Source organism: Crinia signifera, chromosome 3 (assembly GCF_055691185.1).
Source record: "Crinia signifera chromosome 3, ASM5569118v1, whole genome shotgun sequence".
In the NCBI taxonomy this organism is placed as follows: domain Eukaryota; kingdom Metazoa; phylum Chordata; class Amphibia; order Anura; family Myobatrachidae; genus Crinia; species Crinia signifera.
In genome coordinates, this window is record NC_139219.1 from 211,659,680 (window position 1) to 211,675,108 (window position 15,429).

The 15,429-nt window shown below is 40.4% G+C and overlaps 1 protein-coding gene across 2 annotated transcripts in view; it reads left to right on the forward strand.

Moving 5' to 3' along the window:
- The window catches only part of CSMD1 (CUB and Sushi multiple domains 1), a 1,658,539-nt gene that overhangs the window by 987,466 nt on the left and 655,644 nt on the right, over positions 1-15,429 (forward strand). The gene's annotated exons all lie outside the window — the stretch shown is intronic.

Here is a 15,429-nt window from a genome sequence, read left to right on the forward strand (position 1 = left end):
GGTGAGAACCAGGTAAGTATTGCAGATGCACACTGGAGAAAAGAGACACAGGGGAGCCTGGAGATCTCGGAGCCTTGGAACTTCTCTGACACGAGGAACAGGTAAGCAATTGTTCAAGGCAAGGAATGAAGGCCCAGGGCCTGAGTTATATCCCCCTTGCCTTTCTGTGATTGGCTGCCAGCCGCAGCACTAATCAACACTGGGGAAAGACAGACACACCTGATTACTGCACAGGTGTGTGTGAGTCAGGGATCAGGCTGCAGAACTCAGGGAAGTTCACTGGAGACTTAATCACTGGGAATGCAGGGCAGCTGCAACAGCAGCAGCTAGGAGCAAACAGGCATAGAAACCTCAGAAACTGACTGAACCAAGTCAGGTTCATGACACATAGCACATGAATTAATATTTTATATCACTAAGCATTTAAAAAAACCCAAAAAATTCAGCACAAAAGATCAATTGCCCCTGTGGTTCTACGGAACACAGCATATGGAAAAATTGATTAATAACAGCTGAAACAATTACGCATTTTTGTGCATATAGTGGCTGTATATGGCTATATTGTGGTGACACAGACATACCAGGAGTGATAAGGCAAACTCAGGCCGACGCACCCAGGTACAATCTGGTTAGCCGTATGAGTATCACACCTTCCTAATACTACACACTATACATATTTAGTCTTCTCTCTCAAACGTCTTATCTAGTGTCTCCCTACAGACTTATCTGTCCAGGGCTCCATAACAAATTGCTGTTCGGCTCTTTGAAGTACCCCCCACTTATCCTATCTGTAATATGTAAAAAAAAATATTTACATTCAAAGTAGTGCCCCCAAAAAAAGAGTTATCTTTTTCTTCCCACAAAATTTATGGTAATGCAGTGTACCAGATGATCAGTCCAAACACTGGAAATTACTTTTCAGCATGCCAAAGGTGTGTTCCACAACATTACGGGTAGCAATGTGTGCATCTTTGTAGCGGTGCGGTGCAGGGCCTTGTGGGTTATGCAGAGGTGTCATGAACCAAGGTAGACACCCATATCCTATAAACATAATTTGTCACCTATAAAAAAATAATTTGGGTGTAAGAGTGTAAGGTACCATGTGTACTGTTATCTGTCATGAGCCACGGCTGTGGCTCATTATTTTTATGTCAGTTTCTGTGAGATTTCCAATATTCTGTTTCTGGTATGGGACTCACTGGTGGCCTCCTGTGATGAGTCTATTGCAGCTCTTTTCTGTATGACTGTTCTGCACAAGGCTGTCACTTAAGTAGCTTGTTAACTTTAGGTCTCAGCTGCAGTAATTTGTACTTCAGGAGGCCTGATGCTTGCTCCTGTTATATTCTCTGCAAATGCAGACCCTGACACCGGTTACAGCTACAGCGTTTTGTTCCCATCTTCTAGTACCAGCTTCTTGCTAACTGCTTCCAGCAGTCTAGTTCCACCTTGGTGGAATTCACTTGCCCTCCAGTTTGTTCTGGTTTCTGGCAGCAGATTCTGGTCTCATTTGCTCCTTGACATTGCTGCCTGCTTCCAGTCCCAGTCCTGAGACACCATAAGTGCTCCACCCGGAGCCCTGGTTTATTCCTTCCTTACCTGTATTTGCCAGTTGCATTGTGGACAGTATTGTTATATCTCTCCATGTTGGTAAATTCCCCCTGGGATTGCCAGAGGATTGCAGCAGGTCTGCACTACCTATTGGTTTATTTCTCACCCACGCTGGGTGGTTTCCTGGATATTGCGAGTACCCATCTCTTCGTGTCATTTGCTGTGTCTTGTTTTGTGGTGTAATATTGTGCTTTTGTATGGCAGCTTTTCTTTTGCTTATCAATAGGTTGCTTTTACATTTTGTTTACTAACTTCCTTGGGATTGGCTCAGGAGCCGTTAATTAGTGTTTTTCCTAGTCAGGCCCCTGTTAGTCAGTTTCCCCGTCTCTGAAGGCTCTCCAACCATAAGACCTGGTTGCACCAGATATAGGGCAGACTTAATTTGCCCCTTCAAGTGTGGTGATAAAAGGTGAAGCCTTAGCATTTGCAGGTACTCGCCATCCATTCAACAGAGGCAGTGTATGGTTTGCTGTGGCCGTCCTAAACAGCAGTCACAGCTGTGGGGTAACACCTAAAAACCATAACATTATGTTAGTAATTTATTACATCACAGTGTTGTTTGTAAGATATATGAAAATTATAACACATAAATAGTTTATGAGATCTCACATATTAACAAGAACATGTTTGTACCTCCCACAAACTAGTTAATTTACAGTACCTGAACTTTCACATGGAATGTTGCTAGAGGCTAAGCAAGCATACTCAGGTGTAAATTTGAGGTGGAAAAGGTGAACATTCACATTGGTTGCCCTTAGCAACATGCCATTTGAAATATAGCTGACATGTACATGTCAATAGTCAGTATATAAGCACACCAGTTTACTGGTGTTTTGTGTAGTTTGTCCATGTTAAACATTATCAACATACACTATATATAGTGGCAAATACATGATCATAATGTGATTATGCATATAACACCTGAGTTAAATGCATAAAGAAAGTGACTTGTGACACCCCCAATGACTGAGTGGAGCCTGTGGCAAAGAAGTAGAGAGCATACATTAATTTTTACAGCCCAGACAGTAGTTGGCAGCCCCAAAAGGCTCCAAATCATTTCTAATCTGCTCATATAAGTTAGACAGGTTATTGCAGTTCATCCTAAACATCACCACTACTTGTTGATCTGATAGGAAGTCCAGGTACACCTTCGCACAGTATCTACATGAAGCACCAAGTGGTCGGGGACCTGGATCGGGTGCGCAGCTTGCTCCCTCCTCCTGTGCAGCTCCTCCAAACATGCAATACCACAAATGACCAGCTCAACTCCAGACAGCAAAAAATCCATCTCTCAAACCCTCACAGGTGCCATTGGGAAAAATGTAGGAGAGTTTCTTATTATAGTAGTGGACACATGTTAGAATGCCATTTCCAATTTTTTAAGTTGGTCTGTTTCAAAACCGCCCATCAAACCCTGGTCTGTTCATGTGATTTGCAAAATCGTATCGTATTAAATTGGCGATTTGTATATTTTTTAATGCGAAACCATCTGGATGCAAATTGACAGGTAACCATGTGCGAATTGACCGGGGAAAAATGCGATATAAAGCACAATTCACATCCTATTAAGTTGCCAATTTCACAAAAACATGCAAATTCAGACGTTTTTTCTGACTAAAGATCGCAAAAGTCAAGATATCTCATCCCATTATAGGTCATCCAGAGTATTTAAAAATGGATTGGATTGGCCGGTATATACTGCGTACACACATGCATATGTATTTTCAATTATAATTCATGCTAGTGTTAATTTTGTTGGAAGCCAATTAACCTACCAGTATATTTTTGGATTGTTATATGAAAACTCAATGGAAACCCATGGAAGCACATGGTGCATGTCCTTGCTAGAAGGAAAGAGGCCTCATGGGAAGTTCACATAGCCTTGCGGGCCAAGCCCCCTATTTTCATCACTCCAGGGGTCGGAGATGCTGGCTGACCCCGGAGACAGCATCTCCCATCTTAATCTGCAGTGTCAGCTCCTACACTGTGCCAGGAGCTGAGTGATGCACAGTGTGATGTGAAGGTCACAGTACAGCACCTGGTCCTGTCACTGAGGAGGAGTCTGCACTGTAATGTCCCCCCTAGACAGGTGCTACCTAGGTACAATTCTCACCCTTCTATCAATGCCACTTGTTAACTGCCTGTGCAAAATCATTACATAAACATTTAAAATATTTTGTTATATGTCTGTAAAAATTGGTTAAAATGACATTGTGGCATCTGCATTAGGAATCAACAATATTTACAAACAGAAGCGGTAAAGAATAGAAGCACATATGTCATAATCATAGCAATTCATGCTTGGTTTGTACATTTTCTGACACTTTTCTTTAAGTATTTGCATTTCAAGTTCAGTGTTTTGGAAGTGATCTGCTACTACATAGTTTAATTCATTTCATTTGAAATAGTATTTTACTATTTTTGTGGGAAATCTTGTTCTTATTTATTATGTTGTTTACACATGTATTTCTAATACATTATGAATTCTCAAAGAGACTTAGCTTTTCCTGCAATGCCATAATAAATATGTCAGAAAACAATGGAAAGTCACCTTACATGTCTAAATATGGCAATTGTTATCTCTGAAAAGTCCCACAGTGAATTGGTCCAACTGTCATGTGTAGTTTAACTCACTGTACCTGTATGCTTATTTTAGTTCCTTATACATAGATTGAATTTTTAACAGTGTAAGTTGAGATTTTCTCTCTACACTCCATATTTTAATTAAATAGCTTTGGAGCTCTGTGAAATATCTAAATACTGTAGGTAATTATAATGTATATTGTTCTACAGTAAGAAAATTCAGTATACTACTAAACATACTTCTATAGTAATCTCTAAAAGATCTCAACATAGTGTATATTATTATATAGCTTAGCTAAAATTACCACTAAATATGCTGCTATAAATATAATGTTATGCTAAGCGTTTGGCAACCTCTTCTTATTCTTTTTACTTAACTACTTTAATAATAAGCTTTATAGAAAGTCATGAACTGAAAACAAAATGTTTAGATTTAAAATGTCCTGAAGTCATACAATACAGTTGGTATTAACTATTTGTTTTCTATCATGCAGAACTGTTACATAGTAAAAATAATATCTATATATATATATAAAGCTAGCTAAACTCACCTGAAGCAGAAGCTTCCAAAGCTAGTCCTGCTACCTTGTAGATGACTCTGAGTTTCTGTATGTGTGAAAGAGAAAGAGATGTAGTTTCACTCGCTGCCACCATATGTCAGTTTTTGGTAACAAATGGACACTAGACATAAATACAGTTGTGCTCATAAGTTTACATACCCTAGCAGAATTTGTGATTTTCTGGCCATTTGTCAGAGGATATGAATGATAACTCACAAACTTTTCTTTCACTCATGGTTCTTGATTGGTTGAAGCCATTTATTATCAAAGAACTGTGTTCATTCTTTTAAATCGATCAAAAGTTGTGTGTACCACTTATAGTCAGAGACTCATTAAATGAAACATATATATATATATATATGTATATATATATATATATATATATATATATATATATATATATATATATATATATACCAAAGAAGAATGCAGCACTCCAGCACAATAAATTCAAATTTCCTTTAGTGGAAAAGTGGTATTCAATTTAGCAACATTTCAACACCAATGTGTCGTCATCAGGCTCACTGCACAATAAAACAAACAACCTTAAATACCTTAAGACGCTGGTCAGAGCACGGGAAGTTCCCTCCACCCAGGCAGCGACAATCCCCGTGACATCATCATAACGCAGCCCATAACTATCGGGCAATGCGCACTCAGGTTAGCAAGGCAACCACAGACGCCTATGGACACACTCCGTCACGGCGTCCTGCGTCGCTTCCATGGCAACCTGCTCCGTCACGAAGAAATATGCATACAGTGTGACAAGAAATATGCACACACATACAATTTATCTATTAATAATCCTAAAGTTACTATTATACTAAAAATACATATATGTAATGGCAGCAAGCAAAAGCTATTTAAAAAAAACAATACACTACTGCATACTACTACTGCTACTGCAATGCTACTGGCTGCTCACTTTTGCCTGTATTATTAGCTGTTTTTATTGCAGAAAGGTGAGAAGCCATGTGCTCCTTGGCCTTACAATATAGGTAAGACCGCATGGGCACAGATTTTGGTAAATAGTAAACTTTGTGTTACAAGTGAGTGTAAACCTAATAGTAAGTGATCTACCCGTATGTGGATGATAAAACTTAGGGCCTGGAATTAGATATTGACATGTGACGCACGTACAGCTTACATACCCCAATTTTTTGCCAGAATTTTCTGGTACCAGGGGTTCTTTAAAGGTCTTAACAAGGTGATCACGCAAATTTCTACCCCGTTTAAAACATGGCATTAAGTTGGTATCTCCTAACTTCAATTCTTTGTCTGATTAAATAATATGCCATAGTTGTTTAGATTTTCTATGTTTGTCAGCCTCTGTGTGCAAGTTATTTCTGACATTAAGAGTCCGTTGTAGCTGTCGGCATGCTGATTTATATATATATATGCAGGGATGTGTGCCCGGCACTCAGGATTGGGGTAAATGCTGCCTTGACTGGCTCCAGTGCCCTCACAATGGAGGTGTGGTGACCTCCTACCTTTATCTGCACATGGATTAAAGTTAATCCCACCTGTTTCACCTGTTACAAGCCTCCGAGTGCTGCTAATTTCCTTTATATATACATATATATGCATGGCGAGCACTGCGAGCCCCACGAGGGGACGCGTATTACTTTATATGTATTCCGCATCCGCTCGCCACACTATCTAAAATCAACTCCACGCCAACGTGGATAGTGGGGGTATGAAAAGGTTGGAGGACGCGTACCGCTGCCGCTCGCCATGCTTCGGGTTGGCGTTGATAGTGGTGGTGGCATTGACAATGGGGGTGCATTTAACATAGTAATCACCCATCAGGGTGCCTGTACAATTAAAAATCGAGTCGATGCGATGCGACCAATACGATGCCCTACGATGGAAATCTTTGGCGCCGTGATAATACACAAGTACCAAATGGGGTCCCTTGGTGATGGGCTGCAAGCTTAAATGCATTGATCAATTCATGAACTAAAACCCCATTACTTATTTAATTGATTATTTGCATGTTGAGGTGAGTTAGTGTGTTTTATATATAGTAATACATTGAGACCATCAAACATTTAGGTAAATGACTGAAAAACAAATGTAAAATTCACAAGCATACTAATTTATAGATATGTTTGCAATGTAATACACAAAAAGAGTAAGGATAATCTCCTACATTTTATATAAATAGATGTTCCTTCATTAATCAAAATGTGATTCAAGAGATCTTGAAATATTTTCTTGACTTTCAAGCTTCTAAACAAATAACATAAATTCAGTGCACCAAATAAATTATGCATTTTTGAAGAGGAAACATTTTAAACAGTGCATATGTTATGCATACATTAATTCCCTTATTCAGATCTTATCGCAGTACAAATTTGTTCTCAAAATGGGCAAAACCATGTGCACTGCAGATGGGTCAGATGTAACATGTATAGAGAGAGTTAGATTTGTGTGAGTTATTTTGTATCTGTGAAGGGTGGATACTGGATGCATTATTTTTACACTGCATTTTAGATTTCAGTTTCAACACACCCCAACCAAATGTAACTCTCTCTGCACATGTTACGTCTGCCCCATGTGCAGTGCACATGGTTGTGCCCATTTGGAGAACAAATTTGTACTGCAATCAGATCTGAATAAGAGCATTAGTGCCTTTTTATCAAAAACATTCACAAGAAAAGTATAATGTACAACTACAGTGTTTATTCAAAGTCTAAATAGAACTTGGAAATGGACAGTAGAAACATTTTAACTTGCTGACAGAGTTGAGAGACAGAGTGCAGCTAGGAATTTGTTAATACTGTATATGCTATATATATACTGTATATGCTATATACCCTATGTATTTACATACCCTCCAACTGTACCAATTTAGCTGGTACAGCACCATTTTTTAATGGTCTGTACCGGCTAAATCAAAGTTTACCGAATGTACCATTTTTTTATAACCGGCTCCTCCAACTCTGGGAATTGTAATTTCCTTCACAGCCAGCTGCTCTTCGGGGAGGGTGAGGGTGGAGTGACTGGCCAAACTACATCTCCCAGGGGACAGAGATCAGGCTACGTATTGCACTACCACGGGCTGGTGGTACATTCTCTATACTTCTGGGTCATGTGGTCCGGAAACTTGAACACATGACTCAATACCACCAATAAAACTCTGTATCTATACACAACATACAAAAACAAATTGTTTTATCTGACTACCTAACTACTTATAAATGTTAAGAAATAGATTTTAGAAAGCACAGACCATTGTGACATTTAAACAATATTCAAATAGAATGTTTGTTTTATGTTTTTTCCTGACGGTTGATTTCCTTACTAAGCAGCTACACAGCTGCAACATTTCCTAATTATGGATTAGGTATATATATGGACACTCATGGACACATTTTATTCTGCTCCTGAGGAAGCTGGGAGACCTTTCCCAGGGAAAGACATTGAGCCTGAGCAATTGAGCTTAAGCAATCTACCCAACTTGTGACACTTACGTACTCCTGATGGATTCGGTATGGAATTCCGGCGTGGAAATCCCAGCGGTCAAAATCAAAATGCCGGAATCCCGACCGCCAAAATCCAGACAAGGGGGGACGTGGATCGCCCCCCCCCCCCCCCCTTGTGGGCTCGCTGCGCTTGCCACGCAATGGGCCCAGTGCCTCGCTACGCTCGGCACGCTAATACATTCTCCCACAGAAGGAGAAAGTTTTGTGATTTTGGCGGTCAGGATTTTGGCGGTCGGGATTTCGGCGGTCGGGATTCCGGCATCGGGATTTTGACCGCCGGGAAATTGACCGCATCCCCTCCTGACGATTACAAATTCCAACAGCATTCCTTGGATATGGGACTTTTTTCTACATGGTCATCACTCGGCAATAATCCTATCATGGGCTGACCAGCAGCATTTCTCCATTATACACCCAGGTATACCAGACACATCACCAGAAATCATCTGCACTTTCTGCTATACATCTGGATATCACCCACCTGGTAATATAAATTGCTGCAGTAAATTACAGATGTTCCATTATCTTTTCAGTTACCCTAGATATAGGAGAATTATATATTTGTCACAAGGGTATACAATTGTTTTTTAACCATTTTTTTTATTCCATGACAATCAATATAATTCAAATTACATGATTTTTATATTGTTTAAATAAGTATTTTTATTTGAAAGAAACTGTCATTTTTATTCAAAATGATTTGAGAAACATAGCCAGTGCTGGTTGCTTTCCTTTTTCTTTTTTTTTATTGATTGTAAAAGGACTGACAATCCTTTTTTTTATAAACTTTTTATTGAGTTTCATAAGGGGATAATTAGACAGACAATAAAACAGAAAAACTGTCTTACAGTATATAAAGTTAAGTCCTTACAGTAAAGCGAATCAAGTCAACTAGATGGCGAGTGTAAGTATCTAAGTATCTGGACTTGATGAGACAGAATCGCTAATCAGGAAAATATCAAGAAACAATAATTAAATGTAGTTGTCAGACAGACAAATGCAGACAGGAGTGAAAGGGTGGGGGAGTATTAAGGGAGATAATAATCATTAAACTTTAGTACACCATGTTATGGTTCAGACAAGCAATCATGAATGGTAGGTTTACCCTTATCTTTTTGAGACTTTGTCAAAGAGTGTATATAGTGCTTGTTTTGAGGTAAGGTCAGAAAAACAAACTTGGAGTGTATCAAATTGGTCCTTAGAGGGTAGGTGATTACAAGTCCTTGTGATGAGATCTGTTAGCAAAAAGTTCCTGGGCATATCACATAAAATATGATATCCTATTTCGGAGCAGGTGTTATATGATGATTATGATTAAATTGAAATGTCAATGTAGGGACTAACTTTATCCCACACGGAGTATTTAAGAATAGTAAGTTTCGAATTCTCGTCCAGAGAGAGGATGTAATGGCACCATTTATTTGTGGAATGTTTCAGAAGAGGATGTTTCTTGGAGCAGTTTGGTTTTCAAGTCAAAGTATAGTAGTTGTAATATCCTTGATTTTAGTTCTTGGATGCTTGGTGCCGATTTTTCGATACAATGTCTTCGAATTAGTTTTGTTTGCCATTGTGAAGATAATAACCAAAAGTGGTATATTTTGTAAAGTAAATGGGTTTGATACTTCTTTATTGAATATAAACAGGAGGCAGATATCCAGAGATAAAGGTATGGAGGTATGGAGGTATGAAGAATAGCATTTGTGGTACTTGTTTAGTTTCAGGGCTGCAGTTACGTAGTTTACGTAGTGCTGTTTTGAGAATACCAATACCGCACTTTGCTGCCTACGTAAACTACGTAACTGCTTCTGGAGTCCTGAAACTACACAATGGTTAATATCCCCACTATCCATCTCATACCACCAGTGTCCACATGGGCTTGGAGTTGATTTTATAATGTGTGGCGAGTGTAGCGAGCCACTGAGCCCGAAGCGTTGCGAGCAGATGCAGATACGCGTGCACTCACCATGCTTTGGGCTCAGTGGCGCTCGCCACACTTTACAAAATCAACTCTACGCCCACGTGGACACTGGGGGTATCACGTGGATAGTGGGGATATGATTGTGTTAGTGTGTGAAATGTGTGTTGATAGTGTGTGTGTACTGCAGTGCGTGATACTTATCCTCATCGATTTCCCCGTCGCTGCCCTCCGCCGCCTGCGTCATGCTAAAGCTGCTGCAGGCAGCTGGCACTATGCTGCTAAGCTGCGCCTGCCTGTCACTGGCTGGGAGCAGCAATACATACATAGCCGTCAGCCGAGAACGGGGGGGAGATGCGCCCGGCGGCACACAGCCGGGAGTGGGGGGAGCCCCATACAGCACCACACACACAGCCGGCAGCCGGGAATGGGGGGGAGATGCGCCCAACGGCACACAGCCGGGAGCGGGGAGAGCAATTGTTTCGTTTCACAGCGCCAGCTACATTGACAATGCAGTTTAGGCTACGTTGTCAAAGCGTGAACCTAAAAAAGTACCGAATTTGTAAAATGGATAACCTTGTTCCAGAACCTATGTATTTTTGAACACTCCCAGAAACAATGTAGAAATGTTGCATTAGCCATAGCACATTTATAACATTGGCCTGTTTCCTCAGGAAACATAAACTTTCGTTGATCAGGTAAAATAAATCACCTATGTAGAAACTTTATATGGGTTTCTTGTAGATAGGCTGAGCCCAGATATTTGGAGTAAGGACTGACAATCCTTAAACCAGCAGCAGTTAGCAGTGCAACCTATCCTTTTTTTATTCTTCTTTCATCCCAATGCATGTCGACCTGCATAGGGTTGACCTAATAATCAAATCTTGAGGATAAATGGATTGATGGGGATCTAGTCGTAATGTTAATACTTCTGTAAAACATGATTGAATCAGACACATTTCATATGGTATTGATGCTAAATGAAGTATGTGCGACAATTTAGAGCTACAAGACACAGTCTAATGTTTTGTTACACAGTGATTTGGATTATACATCAAACAAATGATTAAAGAAAGACAGCCATGTTAAATGTTAAGTGTCTAAAATAAATACATGTTGTGCCTTGCCATATGGATACTTAACAAATTGTGTGCTAGAAAATGAAATGAAATGTCCTATAACTGAGATTTTTCATCTATTGAAGAAAACAGAGTGAACTACTTTTTTCATTGATTTGACATGAGTAATCGCTACATAATTACACATTTATGAGGGTATGGAAGTGGAGACAAGCATGTATTTCAGTAAAATATTATTCTTATGAAATTATATTTTGTTTCAATTTGAAGTAATGAAAATAAGAATCAACTGTTATTTCATTCATCAACCGTGGACAACAGTTACTGAACAAGCACACAATACATTTAGTTTATCTTTGTCAGTTTTACAGGCTTTTTGTGGATTAATTATCATTTACAGTGGAAGCCAGGTTTTCTTCCAGCATTAATCATGACATATTTTGAAGTTTAAATTGTTTTATGTGATTATAAAATCCATGCTTTAAAAAAAAAAAAGCTTAATTCCATACAAATGGTTATTCATGTAGTAGAATCTCACGGAAAGCTTTAAAAGGAGACTTAAAGGTATCAGAATATATATTTACTAATAAACATACAGGATATATATTTGTTGCAGTATATAAATGTAATATCATTACTGATTCTTCACTTGATGTACTTTTGATGCCTTAGGGGGGTATTCAATGTCAGGGTCACGGCAGTCAAGCTTGCTCGACCGCCGTGACCCAGTCCCGTTCTCGGTCAGCTCGACCGAGAACATGCAGGTGGGAATCAATGTCCCGCCTGCTGGGGAGCGAAAAGGTGGCGTGGCCGCGAGTTGCGGCCGGGAAGAGGCTGTTCTCGGCAGAACGAGCCCGACAGCTAGTGATGTCGGGCTCGTTCTGCCGAGATACCCTGCTCAATGCTGTCGGGGAAGACAGCATTGAATAGGGCCCGGCGGGCATCTCCCCGATGGGAGGTGCTCGCCGGAGATTGAATATCCCCCTTAATATCTCTGAATGAAATATTTGAAATGTAATATTTCTGAGTTTTTTAAAGTAAAATTACTTTGAAGATGGGTTAATATATACAAATGTGCACAGATCACAAGCATAAAAAGATTTCTTTTAAAATGTTACATATTTAATAAATGTATTCTATCCCTACAGTATCAAGAGATTTTTGGGGTCATTCTGGTTGACTCACAAAGCTGCAAATTGCGCAGCTTTGCAACAAAACTAAACATCGCCCACATAAATGCCCGCCCACCATCGCATGGCGATATCTACGCATGCAAATGGATGTTTTTCAGTCTTGCGTAAGGTGCAGAAATCCCTATCTGGTGACTCCGATTTGTGGTGCACTGGTACGGGAAGAGGGTGATGTCAGCTGCCCACCCCTGGCACCAGCGCCCATCGTTTTCATGGGGATGACCATGAGATGCTGGCATTCCGATGGTTGTGACCTGAGCCCACCGCCCCATGCCTCAGATTCAATAAAGCCGCTAAAAGTATAGGTGAAATGGCATGATACTGTGGAGCCAATTCATACCCATTTATCAGGTATGGATTTGGCCCCATTTTTAATCGTAATGATCTACATATGTGCATGTGCAACCCCCAGTGCAAATGCCTTTGGCGAGTATCACTGAGGCATTCACAATGTGAGGGGAGGGAAGATGGCAGGCAGGGGGCCGGAGTAGGGGAAGGTCCAGTGTTTTATGGGCATCCCAATAAAAATGCTGGGCTTTCCCCTGCACAAGCAGGCGTGGCAATGCCTGCCCGGGGTGTGCATTTGACGTCACATAATGTCAGCACCCACCCCCTTTTTGGCAATCTGCAGCTGAAATAAAAGACAGTCTAGACTGAATTTTATTACCAAAGAAGTAAAAAACATTCAATCGTGTACGACCATCAAATTATATTTCTCCCATTCTGCCGCATGCAAGGGGATGTGTTAGGGAACATGTTAGAGAGGGGATTCATGTGGGGAGGGTGGCATTCGGCATGGCAGCGGGCAGTGTTTACTTGGCTGCAAACATACGCAGCCTAACAAACAGGTCTGGATCAGGCCCCATATGCAATTCTATAATGCAACATTTTATTTTAATGTAATAGTGCACTCTACTTTCTCATCATAAATTAGTCAATTCGTAAACAGAAATACATGACGTTTCCCTAGAGACTGTAAACCTGCAAGCAGGCCCTTCCTATCTCTGGCCCTTATTCTGATCGGTGCGGCCGGATCCGAATATGCGGCCAGAACTGTGCGTCCTAAACCCCGCCTTCCATACCGATCGCCAACTCCGTCCGTACGCGGTAAGAAGCTGTCCGAACGGACCGCACCTGTATTTCTCATGAATACACCTCCTCCATCTCAGGGAACCGCCCCCATCATTCGATGGTTGCAGACCATCGAATGCAGGACCGAGTGGCCAGGCAGCTCCCGCAACCTCAGACCACACGGGCATTTCTCCGTGCAAAAGCAGGGATCTGGGCGGGCAGCTGACATCTGGCAATGTCATATGTCCGCCCCCTACACGTGCGTCACGGCCGCATTACCATACGTACGCCCAGCGTTTGCATGGGAACGCCCATGAAACGCAGGGTGTAAACATATGGTAATGAGCCCAAACAGCCCTTCACACCCCTCTCCACCCCCTGTTCGTAGTGTACACATTTCATGCGGAATGTGGCCGTGCGTCCCGCTCGCACATGCGCAGAGACGCCTCTGCACATGCGCAGACACAAAACATCGGCGGCACGAACGCACGCGGATATTACCGCACCAACCAGAATAAGGGCCTCTGTTATTACCCAGATCTATTATTGTTGTTCCAATTATGAAGTACAATAGAATATGCTGTACTATATAATAAATAAACAAGAAACAAACAAATGATGCTTTTATGATATTTCCATATTATTACATAAAAGTGCTTAGGTCACCATGGCTTTAACTCTGCTGTCAATGATAATGCTGATAATAGTGAGACCCAGGAGTAGTTCACTAAAGAGTATTAGCATTTAGAACTTGTTAATGCCATTGCAGTTCATTGACTAAGACACTGCCATTTTATAATCCTTTTGCAGAGTTGAGCCTAGATCAGTAAATGATCTTTATTGAAACTTAACCTTTATAAAAGTTCAAAATGTTTCACAAACTATATTGCTATTATACCTGCTTCATTACTTCATATAATGGAGATTTCACAAGCAATGTGGCAATTAATGTTTAAACATGTTAGGTTTGAAATTGGTCTAATTGTTCAAAAATAGAGTATAACAATACTTATTTCATCCTTGGTATTACTGGATGCTAGCAGAAAATAATAGCCAAAGATCACATAAAACAAAATCATTTTAAAATACACTGCATTTTTACTTCACAAAGACATATTAAGAAAAGGTGCTTGATAAGATTATACAATTGTGGGCCTTTGCATATGTTGATGTATTGCAAAATGCAGCAGGTCTGTACAAGTAGCCCAGGTTATAAAAATTTGCTTTGATATAATATTGTAACTACAATAGACTATTGGGATTGAAGAACAATTTAAATCATTTCTTGAATAAAACAGTTATAACCAGGGACATGACTAGAACTTTGTGATTCTCTTCACATGAATGCACCCTTCCATTGGTACAGAGAGGTTAAAAAACCACACATACTATATTTGCCCCCACATGAATAAAACACACATTTGGCCCCACATGAAAAATGGGGTTAGTACACAGCATGGTGTAATATACATGGGAGACAGCACTCACCCATAATGCTGCCTGTGTTGTATATAATGTGTGTGGATTGGGGGGTGGAAGGGGATTACAGAGCACATATTGCAGTCCATACACAGCAGTTTATGGTGTACTTGGCGATTGTGTGGTCCTCACATTAAGCATGCACAGTGTATGGGTGGAGTCAAAGAACATATTGGGAAGGAAGGGTCTTGTTCTCTACCAAGATGAGGAAAGATCAGGCCACTTCCATAGTCAGGCACATTCCAGGCACAAATGAGTGTAGGGGGAGCAGCAGGCCCTGATGGCAACCTGATCACCATAGCAGCAACACCCCTTGAAACCCACACAATTTACACTGCTGAGTATAACTCTCCCATGAACAAATAAGAATCAAAAGAAACTTGTTAAAATGTTTACTACAACAATTAATATTTAAAAAGAGCAATAAATCATTTATTAGCTTTATCATGAATCTGC